The following is a 12091-nucleotide window of genomic DNA, read 5'->3' as shown; positions in this document are numbered from 1 at the left end:
GCGCAGCGCCCGCAGGGAGAGGGGGTTTGGAGACGTTCCCGATCCCAGCGGGATCCCCGGGCGGGATCGGCCCCCCTCGCCCGATCCCCCCCGGGCAAAATCTGCCTCCCAGATGGAGCCGCATTCCCAGATAATGGGAAGCAGTTGGAGCAAAGGGCGCTGGTTCATCCCCCCAGGCCGAGCTGCAGCCGAGGATTTTCCAAAATATCCCGCGGGAGGCGCATCCCGGGCACGCGGGACCCCCTTTAACCCTTCCAGGACCCTCGGGAGAGCCGGGACTGCCCCCCCGGCCCCCCCCAGCCCGAGCGCTGCCCCCGCTGGAAGGGGATTTGATTCCAATTTCCTCCTTTAATCCCCCCCTGCGCGGGGGTCCCGAGCCTGGCACCGCCTCCCGCCCCCATTCCCGATCCCGGCCCCTTCCCAGTCCCGGCTGGGAGCGGCCGGGCCCGGCCGGGCTCGGCCCGAGGTTCTGGGGGTCCCCTGGAGGAGGTGACCCTGCCCCAGCCCAGCGCGGATCCCCTGGGATCCCCCCGGGATGGGGGGGAAAACCCAAAGAGCCCCAGCCCCCACCTGGGAGGGGCACGGAGGGATTTCGGATCCAGAGGGATTTGGGGTCTGGAGGGATTTGGGATCCAGAGGGATTTGGGGTCTGGAAGGATTTGGGATCCGGAGAGATTTATGATCTGGAGGGATTTGGATCCAGCAGGATTTGGGGTCCGGAGAATTTGGCATCTGGAAGGATTTGGGATCCAGAGGGATTTGGGATCCGGAGGGATTTGGGATCCAGCAGGATTTGGGGTCCAGAGGAATTTCGGATCTGGAAGGATTTGGGATCCGGAGGGATTCATCCTGCTTTGCTTCCCCAAGCCGTGCTTCGGGGTGTGAGGGGTGGAACTCCAGGGAATTCCTTTGGGATGCTCCACCCCGGGTTTCCAAACCCCAGTCCCGGCCCGGGAGCCCCCGGGATGTCCCGGCTGCAGCCCCGGGAATCCCGGGGGAGCCCGGGGCCGGTAAATCCCGGTGAGCTCCTCTGCTGAGCCCTTCCCTTCCTGCAGCCTCCTGGAAAAGGCGGATTTTCCCAGGAAAAATTCCCTCCTCCAGCTTCCCCCACACCTCCCACGCTCAGGGAGAGCCTCTGGACGCACCTGGCAGGGCTGGGGTGGAGGGAGGGATTTGGGAATTCCGGGGGGATGCGGGGTCGGGACTGGGATCCATTATCCCTTGGGAAAGGGCCGGATCCCCCAGTTCCTTGGAATGGGATCCCCAGGGATCTGCAGAGGGACGGCGCCACCCCGGCTGGGTTTGTGCGGGAATCAGGGCTCAGGACGGGATTTTGTGGGAATTCCGAGGCTGGAAGGAGCTGGGAGGGCTTTCCCTGCCCCGCCGGGATTTGTGCCGGAAGGAAGGAAAAATCCCGGAGCTTTTCGGCAGGAAAAATATCCCAGCTGAGGATGAGGGAAAAGCTGCTGGGTTTTAGCACTCCATAAATCCCCCCAGCCCGGGATCATCCCGGGAAATCATCACCTCCTCCCAAACAAAGCCCAGCACCGGCACGAGGGGAAACCTTATCCCGACTTCCCTCCCCGCTTCCCCCCGGCGGGAGGTTTGGGGGAATATTCCCAGAATTGGAGTTTCCAGCAGCTGACACTTCCCTGCTTTCCGTCAGCTGCGGAGTCTCGGATTCCCAGGGAAAGGAAGAGAAGAAGGAATTGCAGCTCCCTAAAAACGGCCCTGCCCCGAGGAGATCTGGGGTGAAATGGAAACCCGGCATCCTGTTTGCCAAAAAAATCCGGGAGAGGGGGAGAGGCGGGAGCCGGAGCAGCTCCCGAGCCTCCCTGGGCTCGGATCCCGGCTTTGCTGGGGAGAGGAGAGGGAAAACCGGGAGCAGGGAGGGGAACCGGGATGAAGGGGCTGGGAGCAGGGAATGCCATGGGATGCTCGTGCTTTGGGGTGCTCCCCTTTCCCCCATTCCCTGGGGATCCCGTCCTGGCCCCATTCCCGGCTCAGCTTCCCGGGAATGTCCCCGGAGCCCCAGGGATGGAGCCTGTCCCAGCTTCCCCGGAGCTCTGCCGCCGCAGGGAGGGAATTTTCCTCCTTCCCCGCTCCCGGGGCGATAATTGGCTCTGGATTGATTGGAGCCGTTTCCTGGAAATGCCTCGGGAATAAATTCTGCGGGATCGATGGATGCCTGGGAATTCTGCTGCCCTCAGCAGGACCTGGAGCAGCCCTGTCATGAATCCCTAATTCCTGCCAATTAACCCTGCCCAACTTTCTGGGGCGTTCACGGGGATTAATCCCGGATTTGGGGTGCCAGTGGGATTTGGGATTCCCCGTTCCACCCCAAACCATTCCATGATCCTGCCATAACCCGGAGGAGACTCCGGCAGCTCCGGCGGCTCCTGGGGAAGATTCCAGAGGCTCTGCTCCGTCCATCTGCCCTTCCCTGCTGGGCAGGGGCGGATATCGCCTTCCCTGCAGGCAGAATTCCCAGCCCGGGGGCGGGAATGGATGGGAAAGGCAGCTGGACACAGCCCCGGCCGCGCTGGAGGTCCTGGAAGGAGCCCGAGGAGGAGGAGGAGGAGGAGGAGGAGGAGGAGGAGGAGGAGGAGGAGGAGGAGGAAGAGGAGGAGGAGCAGATCCTTGTGCCAGGACATGGAGATCCCAGCCAGCCCTGGAATCTGGGAAAGCATTCAGCTCCATCCCAGTTCATCCCAGTTCATCCTAGCTCATCCCAGCTCCATCCCAGTTCATCCCACTTCATCCCAGCTCATCCCAGCTCCATCCCAGTTCATCCCAGTTCATCCCAGCTCATCCCAGCTCCATCCCAGTTCATCCCAGTTCATCCTAGCTCATCCCAGCTCCATCCCAGCTCATCCCAGCCCCATCCCAACCCATCCCAGCTCATCCCAGATCCACCCAGGAGCATCCCTGGGATGAGGCTCTGCAGCCCCACTGGTCTCAGGGCCATCCCAAAAACACCCCAAAAATATCCTAAAACATCTCAGAACATCCCAAAACATCCCAGAACATCCCCAAAACATCCCAAAACATCCCAGAACGTCCCAAAAATATCTTAAAACATCTCAAAAACACTCCAAAAATATCCCCAAAATATCCTAAAACATCCCAAAAATATCCTAAAAACATCCCAAAACATCGCAAAACCTTCCCAGAAATATCCCAGCCCAGAGCCAGGCCGAGCCAGGCCTCCCAGATGTCATCCCAGCCTTAATTAACGGAGACATCCCGGCCTTAATTACCGGAGCTCGGCCTCTCCTCCCCTCCCGGCCCTTCAGGAACAGCAGCCAAGGCTCCGGCGCTGGGATAAACACTCGGCTCCCGGGGGATCTTCCCCATTTCTTTTTGTGGGATTTTTCTGCTCCCTCGGCCCCGAAGATTCCGGCTTGGGCAGCAATTCTGTTCCCTCCGAGTCCAACCCCGGGCTGGGATCCTAAAAATATCCCTGATTATCCCCGAATGATTCCCTGCCTGGTTTCCCAGCCCTGGGTTTGTTCGTCCTTCCCAGTCCCGACATCCCAGATCCTGCTCCCGCCTGGTCCCGGATCCGAAGGGGTTCGGAGCAGCCGTGGGGATTTGGCCACCTGGAGTGTTATCCCTGGAGACCCAAATCCCAAATTCCCCTGGAGGGACCCTGATCCCAAATCACACTGGAAGGACCCAAATCCCAAATTCCCCTGGAGGGACCCTGATCCCAGATCGCCCTGTAAGGACCCAAAATCCTCCCTAGAGGGGCCCAAATCCTCCCTGAAGGGACCCAAATCCCAAATCCCCCCTGGAAACCCAAATCTTCCCTGGAGGGACCCAAATTCCCCTGCAAGGACCCAAATCCCCCCTGGAGGGACCCAAATCCCCCCTGAACCCCCTTCCCGGAGCCGGAGCGGGCTGGAAACCCCGGATCCAGCTGGGAATGTCTGGGATGAGCCCCGGGACCCTCCCGGCTGAGCCGAGGCTCCAGTCCAGCCCCGCCTGGGGACACTCGGGGACACTTGGGGACACTTCTGGGGGGCCTGTGGTGGCCACGATCCTGCGCCAGGAGGGGATCCCGGCCTGCAGCTCCTGCTGGTAAAACATCGGGAATTTACTGGTGGAAACATTGGGAATTTACTGGTAGAAACATTGGGAATTCACAGGTGAGAACATTGGGAATTCATTGGTAAAAGTTTGGGAATTCACAGGTGAAAACATCGGGAATTCACGGGTGAGAACATTGGGAATTCATTGGTAAAACTTTGGGAATTCACTGGTGAAAACATCGGGAATTCACAGGTGAGAACATTGGTAATTCATTGGTAAAACTTTGGGAATTCATTGGTAAAACTTTGGGAATTCACTGGTGAAATATCGGGAATTCACGGGTGAGAACATTGGGAATTCATTGGTGAGAACATCAGGAATTCTCTGGTGAGACCATCAGGAATTCTCTGATGAAACATCGGGAATTTTCTGGTGAAACATCGGGAATTGGCTTTGCCTCCTGCCGGGAAGCCCCCGGCCGGAGCAAAGGATAAAACCCCGATTGTGGGGACAGCGCGCCCTGAGTCACATCCCGACCCTGAAAGGTCCCTTTGTCCCATCCCGGCGCCGGGAGCGGCCCGTCCGAGCCTCGGGAATGCCGAGATCCCTGGGAAGGAGCCCTGGAGCAGCCGGGGGGGCTCGGCCGCGCCCTCCGCGGATCCCAAATCCCCCCGGAGCCGCTCCTGTGCTCCCAGAACTGCGCTGATACCCCAGAGTTTGGGGTGCCCACCCAGAGTTTGGGGTTCCAGCCCAGATTTTTGGGTGCCAGCGCAGATTTTGGGGTTCCGGCCCAGATTTTGGACTTCCATCCCAGATTTTTGGGTACCGGCCTGGATTTTGGGGTTCCATCCCAGATTTTGGAGTTCCAGCCCAGATTTTGGACTTCCATCGCAGATTTTTGGGTGCCGGCCAGGATTTTGGGGTTCCGGATCAGTTTTTTGGGATGCCCGCCCAGATTTTGGGGTTCCATCCCAGATTTTTGGGATGCCCGCCCAGATTTTGGGGTTCCATCCCAGAACCTGCCCCCCATCCCCACCCTGGATTTGGGATCTGATCCCTCCAAAGGAACCTGCCCCTGTCCCAACCCCAGCTTGGGATCCAGCCAAGCGATTTTGGAATGAATTCCTGCAGATATTCCCACTTTCCCGGGGAGGTTTTGGGATGTTTTTCCCTCCTTCTCCCTCCCAGCCGGCTCTGGCATCAGCTGTGCTCGGGCTCGGGTTTCACCCTTCGCACATTCCCGGCTTTGGAGCCGCCGTTCCCAGCGGGGGGAGCTCGGGAAGCTCGGCCTGAGCGGGAGCACACCGATCCAGCCCGGGAATGCGAGCAGGATCCCGGGGAATCAGAGCCGGGACCAGCGGGAGAGGGGCGGGAAGGGCTCCGGGGGCTCCCGGAAAAACGGGGAGAGGGGAGAGGTTCCAGCTGGAAAAGGGACAGAGGGAAAGGGATGAGGGACGAGAGAGGGGATGGGAAGAGTTATCCCTGCTGCAAGCGGGGGGAATCCAGTGAAATTCCCACTGAAATGGGGAGAATCCAGTGAAATTCCCACTGAAAAGGGAGGAGGGAGGGGAATCCAGTGAAAATCTCACTGGAACGGCCACAAATCCTGGGAATTTCAGGGATCCTGGCTCCCGGCCATTTCCCACCCTGCAAATCCCAGGATTTAGGGCCAGGCTGTGCTGGCGGCTGTGCACAGCTGGGGCCAGACCCCGGGAATGGGGAAATTCCCACTGGAAAGTGGAGATTCCCTCTGGAATTGGGAAAATTCCTGCTGGAATTGGGAGATTCCCACTGGAATTGGGAGATTCCCACTGGAATTCAGCTCCAGTGGCACAAATTCCCTCAGCCCTCACCCCCTTGGGAATGGGAAAAAACAAGGAAAACTTCCCCAAAATCCATAAAATCCCTGGGAGAGGATGGACATCTCCAGAGCGATGACGTCACCAGCCTGGAAAACTTGGGGTGACATCAATCCATCCCGGGATTAATTGGATTAATTACCCGGGTTAATCACGGCCGAGTCGGTGCTGGGACACCGATCCTGCTTTTTACCTGGAAAAACCATCCCTGGCTTCATCCCAGCACACCTCGGGGGGAGGAAGCTCCATTTTCCAGCCAGGAAAATTCCATTTTTTCCATGGAACTGCGGCTTTTCCCTGCCCTGCTGGGGGCTCCTGGCAGCCCCACTGTCCCCCCAGAGGGTCCCCGATATTTTGATGTTTTTCCCAAAGACAATCCCCAAAATTTTCCCTGAATTCCCAGCTCAGGGAGCTGCCAGGCCTCGGACAGATGTTTTCCATAAATAACCAAACAAGGAGCGCACGGGAACAGGGAAAGCAAATCCAATTAGGCTGGAGAAATTCTCTGGAAAGGGGCTGCGCTTTAATCAGCTCCGTATCAAAATAACAGATTTTAGCTCCAAATTCCGCCTTTTTTCCCAACAAAGCCTGGCTGGGAGCGCGTCCTCTTCCCTCTCTCCCTAAATCTCAGTCCAATCTCCTCATCCCAGCCCTTTAGAAAAGAGACCGGGAACATCTGAGCCAAGAGAAAAAGGCAGGGGGAAAAAAGGGTCTTGCCGACAGAAGGGAGAGAGCTTCAGATCTCGCTCGATTTTCTCCAATAAAAATTGATTTTTTTTCTCCTGCTGCTGGCTGGGATTTTGGCTCGGGATCGGGATCCCCTGGGACTGGGATTCGCAGTGTGGGTTTCGCTCAAATGGACAATTTGTTGCTTTAATTGGCCAAAACCTCAAAAGCCACAACAGGAGCGGGCCGGGGAAGCCGCGGGAGCCGATCCTGCCTTTCTCCAGGGCCTGGGAGAAATCCAATCCCCACAAATCCCCCCCCGGATTTTGGCCACCCGGCCCCTGTCCCCCAAACCCAGCAGCCAAGCGGGGGATGTGGAGGAGGAGCCCCGGGCACGGGGTTTGTTCTGGAACTGGAGCAGGAATTGGGGGAAGACGGCTTGGAATGGGATGGAAAATGAAAAAATGAAAAATCCACAGAGAAATCTGCACTGGAGTCAGGGAGCGAGGCTGGGGCTGTCCTGGGGGGCGGCCCGGGATTGTCCCGGCCCCAGAGACTCCGGGTGGGTTTTGCACCAGGCAGGAATTGGAGAAATGTGGGAACCGGCGATAGCACAGGGAGAAATCGGGGGAGCACGAGGGAGGGAGGAGGGAAGGCGGTCACTGCTGGGGTCACTCCCCGTGGTCACTGCTGGGGATGGGATGTGGCCTTTCCCAACCTAGGGAAGGACAAGAAACTCCCCAAAAAGCACCAGAACCCCCAGTTCCTTCCTTCCTTCCTTCCTTCCTTCCTTCCTTCCTTCCTTCCTTCCTTCCTTCCTTCCTTCCTTCCTTCCTTCCTTCCTTCCTTCCTTCCTTCCTTCCTTCCTTCCTTCCTTCCTTCCTTCCTTCCTTCCTTCCTTCCTTCCTTCCTTCCTTCCTTCCTTCCTTCCTTCCTTCCTTCCTTCCTTCCTTCCTTCCTTCCTTCCTTCCTTCCTTCCTTCCTTCCTTCCTTCCTTCCTTCCTTCCTTCCTTCCTTCCTTCCTTCCTTCCTTCCTTCCTTCCTTCCTTCCTTCCTTCCTTCCTTCCTTCCTTCCTTCCTTCCCCCACGGGGATCCCCCAAAGCAGAGTGTGGAGGGTGGGACTGGGCCAGCACGGGGGGTGTCCCCTGACCCCCCCAGTGCCGCCGGTGCCACCTCCTTGTACCGCCCCAGACCCCGCCCGTCCCCAGCGCAGCCCCAAACCCCCCGAAGCCCAGAACCCCTGGCCCAGGTGTTTTTTTTCCCGGGAATTCGATCCCCGGCCGGGCGGGCTGAGCTCGGCCAGCGCCGGCCGCCCCCGCCTTGGAGCATTCCCAGGTTGCTGCTGGAGAAGAGCCGGGACCCCGCGGAATTCCTGCCCTGCGCCTCCTGCTGAGAACAGCTCCAACCGCAAACGCGGAATTTTGGGACTGGGAGGTCGCTGGCCGGGGTTTGTCCGTCCCGGAGGCCGCTTGGCACTCCCGGATCCTTCTCCTCCCAAGGGCCGAGAACTCCCGAGGTTTTCCCGGATGGTTTGGATCCCGAGCTCCGCGGTTCCTGTGCCAGGAACCCCCCGGGTTGGCGTTCGGGGTGTGACCCGGGAAGGGTCCCCGGCCCTGAACCCATTTTATCCCGGATTTATCCCTTTTTATCGCTGATCCCGGCGGGAACGGTCCGGGATGGGCTCTGGATTCCAGGGAACCGTCCCCTCCTCCAGAGCTCCCTCCCTGCAGGACAGGCAGGAAAATGAGATTATTTCCCCCCCCCCCCCCCCGAGGATTTTAGTTTTGAGGCTCCAGGTTTGGATCAGCTGCTGGCACCGGCTCTGCCAGGTGCCAGGGGAGGAGTTTTGGGTAAATTAAAGCTTTATTTGGGAAAAAAAGACACATTTTACACCCAAAACTCAGGGAAGGGCTCACGGTCCAAGGCTCATCCCGGCACAAACACTCCTCTGGCATGGCTCTGCTTTCCCTGGATTACTCCTTCCCCGGAGAAGAGGCTCTGGTTGCCTCTCTGGTTGTTTTTAGGGAATCCTATTCCCCAAAACTTGGTGGGAAGGGAAATCGGAGCCGCCTGTCCCCACTCGGGGGGACCCACGGGGCTCCCCAGCCCGGATCCAGCTGGGATCGCTCCAAAGCCCTCAGAGCAGCAGCCCCAAGCTCTTCCCTCCCCTGTTCGCCCCCAGAAAAGCAAAGGAGAGGAACCCAGAGGCTCCGGGATGGAAAATGAGCGCAGGGGAACGGGACGGGCTCAGCCGTGGTGTCCCCGTTTCCCCGGGACAAACAGGATTGCTCCTCCATTCATCCCCGGAAAACACAGGCTGGGAGCGGCTCGGGCGGCAGCCGCCGCTCCCGGACCAGGATCCACTCCAGCCGGGATCCACTCCTGGGTCGGGATCAACTCCCAGGCCAGGATCCACTTCAGCTGGGATCCACTCCATCTGGTATTCCCTTCTGTGTTGGGATCCACTTCCAGCCAGGATCCACTCCCGGGCTGGGATCCACTCCTGGGCCAGAATCCACTCCCTGGCTGGGATCCCCTCCCGGCTGGAATCCACTCCAGCAGGGATCCACGCCAGCTGGGATCCACTCCTGAGCCTGGATCCACTCCTGGGCTGGGATCCACTCCTGGCTGGGATCCACTCCTGGGCCAGGATCCACTCCCTGCCTGGGATCCCCTCCTGGCTGGAATCCATGCCAGCTGGGATCCACTCCCGAGCCCGGATCCACTCCTGGGCCGGGATCCACTCCTGGCTGGGATCCACTCCTGGCCTCAGGGTCCGTGGGAGGTTCCCAGAGGAAAACCACAGAATTCCAGGACGGTTTGGGGTGGAAGGGCCTTAAATCCCATCCGGTTCCAGCCGCAGGGGCACCTCCCGCTGCCCCAGGCTGCTCCCTGGACACTTGCAGGGATCGGGGAGATTCCCAGAGCGTCCTGCCAGGAATGACCGCGCCTGCCCTCCCTCAGCCCGTGGCTCGGCTCACCCAAACCTCCCCTGTCCCCAGGAAATTCCCGTTCCCGGCCGGTTTTGTCTCTCCCATCTCCTCCCATCCCCAGTTCTGTAACACCACGTGAGGAAAACGCTTCCCAAAAGCAGAGCCGGGAACGGGGAGCGGCTTTGGGGCTCTCCAGAGCCTCTCCCGCCCCGTTCCCCTCCTTTCCCGGCTCTCACCCCGCGGTTTCCCGGCCGGGCTGAGCGCCCCCAGTCCCGGCCGCTCTTCCCAGCCCCGGGTCCCGCTAGATGGCAACAGAAAACCGGGAAAGAAGCGCCGGGAAAAGGCCTGGCAGCACCGCCAGGGCTCCTCTCGGCTCGGCTTCCACCTCAGCGGCGCCCAAACCCCCTCAGGTGCTCTCCTGGATCCCGGGCCGAGGGTGCGGGATCGGCCGCGGACCCCCCAAAACCAACCCGGGATAGGGGGAATTGTCCCTGCCCGCGGCACGGTGGGATTGGGATGAGCTTCAAGGTCCCTTCCCACCCAAACTGCTCCAGGATTCCATGAAAACCGGGCAGGAACCGAATCCCTGCAGCTGTAGGAAAAGGTTTCCAAAAAAAAAACCAGGAATTTGTGGCTGAGCAAAGCCAGAGCCAAACCCTCGGCACTGACTGACCCCATCCACACCCAGGGGCCGGATCCCGACCCCACACCCCAAGCCAGGACCCTCCTGTGGGATACAGCAGGAAAATTCCCTTTATCCATCCCGCTGCTCCCACTCCTCATCGAATTCCCGAGTGTTTCGAAGGAAAGCTGGCCCCGAAGTCCGGCCTGGATGCGTTTTTGCTGCTCCTGGGCTTCCAGCGCCGCTCGGGGAGGGCAGGAAGGAGATCCCTGGATGTGCCCGGGCTCCGGAGGGAGCCGGAGCAGCTCCTGAATCAATCCCGGTTTGCTCCACTCCCGGCCCCAGGGAAGCCGGGAAGCGACATAAAAGCGTTTTTATCCCTCGCTCTCCCTCCTCATCCCCAAAGCTGCTTCCCAAGGGATTCCCAAACTCAGGCTCAGCCTGAGAGCGGGTGGGACGGGCCCGGCAAGGGCCGGGGGAGCTCTGGGAATGCAGGGATGCAGCGCCTGGGATGGCTGAGAAGCCGGGAATGCCCGGGGCACTGGGGAGTTTGATGAGGATCTTTTATGGGAATCTCGGCAGCCCCTGAGGGGATCCCAGCCGGGCCGGGGCAGCGCCGGGGCCGGCGGATTTCCTCCAGCTCCGCGTGCCTCCGGCTTCTGGGAGGCTCCGGGGTCTGCTTCTGCGGGAATATTCTGGAATTTACCAGCCCTGGATGCCAGGGAGGGTTTCTGGGGGGATCCGTCACATTTTTGCTCCCATTGATGCGGGAACCGGGATCTCCTTTGGGATTAGGGAGGAGTCTGAGAACCGCAGGGTCAGAAAGGCTGGGAAAGACCCCGAGGTCCTCAAATCCCACCTTTCCCTAAGGAATCCATTCCCCATGCGGTGCCACATCCCCTTGCCCTCCCGTGTCCCCAAGTGCCACCGCGCCAGGGAAGCTCCTCAGGGAATAACACCCGATCCAGCTGCCAGGAAATTCCTGCCCAAGGTCAGATTTCCAACAAGATTCAGCTTTCCAAGAATTCCAGGAGGAGCCGAGCAGCGCTTGCAGGAACCCAGCATTCCTCCCCTTCCCAAAAATCCCCGTCCAGACCCAGCCCCGCCGTCCCGGTGGGAATCTGGCCGGCCCTGCTGGGCAGATGGGGGCTGGCGGGGCTCCAGCAGCTCACCCTGCACCACACCGGGATCTTTCCCGGGAATTCCCTCCATTTTTAGTATCGTTGCTTCCCAAAGCAGCTCACGGAAAGGAGGCATGAGGGGAGGATGTGGAGAGGAACACAAAGGGATGTAAGGAAAGGGATTTTCTCCTCAGGGCAGGAGAATCCCAGGTTTGATCCCAGTCCTCCCCATGGGAAGTTAATTCCCAGTATTCCAAGTTCTGGAAGGTGGGAAAAGGAGAACTGCTGCCCTCCATGGGATAAAAGCCATCACAGATCCCAAAACAGCGGCCTCTGGCTCCTTTCTAAGGGATCCCTGTCATTCCTATATGGATAAACTGGAAACCGAGGTGACCAGGGGCTTTTGCCTTTCCCTGGAACGGGGGGATGGGGCAGAGCCGATCCCGGCAGGGCCAGAACTGATCCTGAGCCAGAGGGCGATGCCGGCGACAAGGACAGAGCCGTGGACCCCCTCGGGTCCCCCTTGTCCCCCCATCCCAGTCCGCTCCCGTTCTCCCAGTTCCGCCCCAGCCTGGGCTGCCCCTCCCGCGGGAGCCATGGGGGCTTTGCCAGAGCCCGCCGGGACCCCCCCCAGCCCCCAGGGACCCCTTCGGGGGGCTCTGCTGGGCCGCGGGCACCAAAGGGTTACTCCGGAGGTGCCGCTCGGCCCCGGCACCTGGCGGGGGAGGCGGGAGCGGAGCTGGAGCGGGGCTGGAGCGAGCAGGGATGGAGCGAGCCGGGGATGGAGCGGAGTTTCCCTGAGACTCCGGCGAGCGGCGGGCGGGGGAGCGGAGGAGCGGCCGAGGGGGCCGGGA

This window comes from Anomalospiza imberbis, chromosome 22 (assembly GCF_031753505.1).
Source record: "Anomalospiza imberbis isolate Cuckoo-Finch-1a 21T00152 chromosome 22, ASM3175350v1, whole genome shotgun sequence".
Lineage (NCBI taxonomy): Eukaryota > Metazoa > Chordata > Aves > Passeriformes > Viduidae > Anomalospiza > Anomalospiza imberbis.
The sequence above is the reverse complement of the archived record's forward strand: the minus strand, read 5'-3'. Positions refer to the sequence as shown.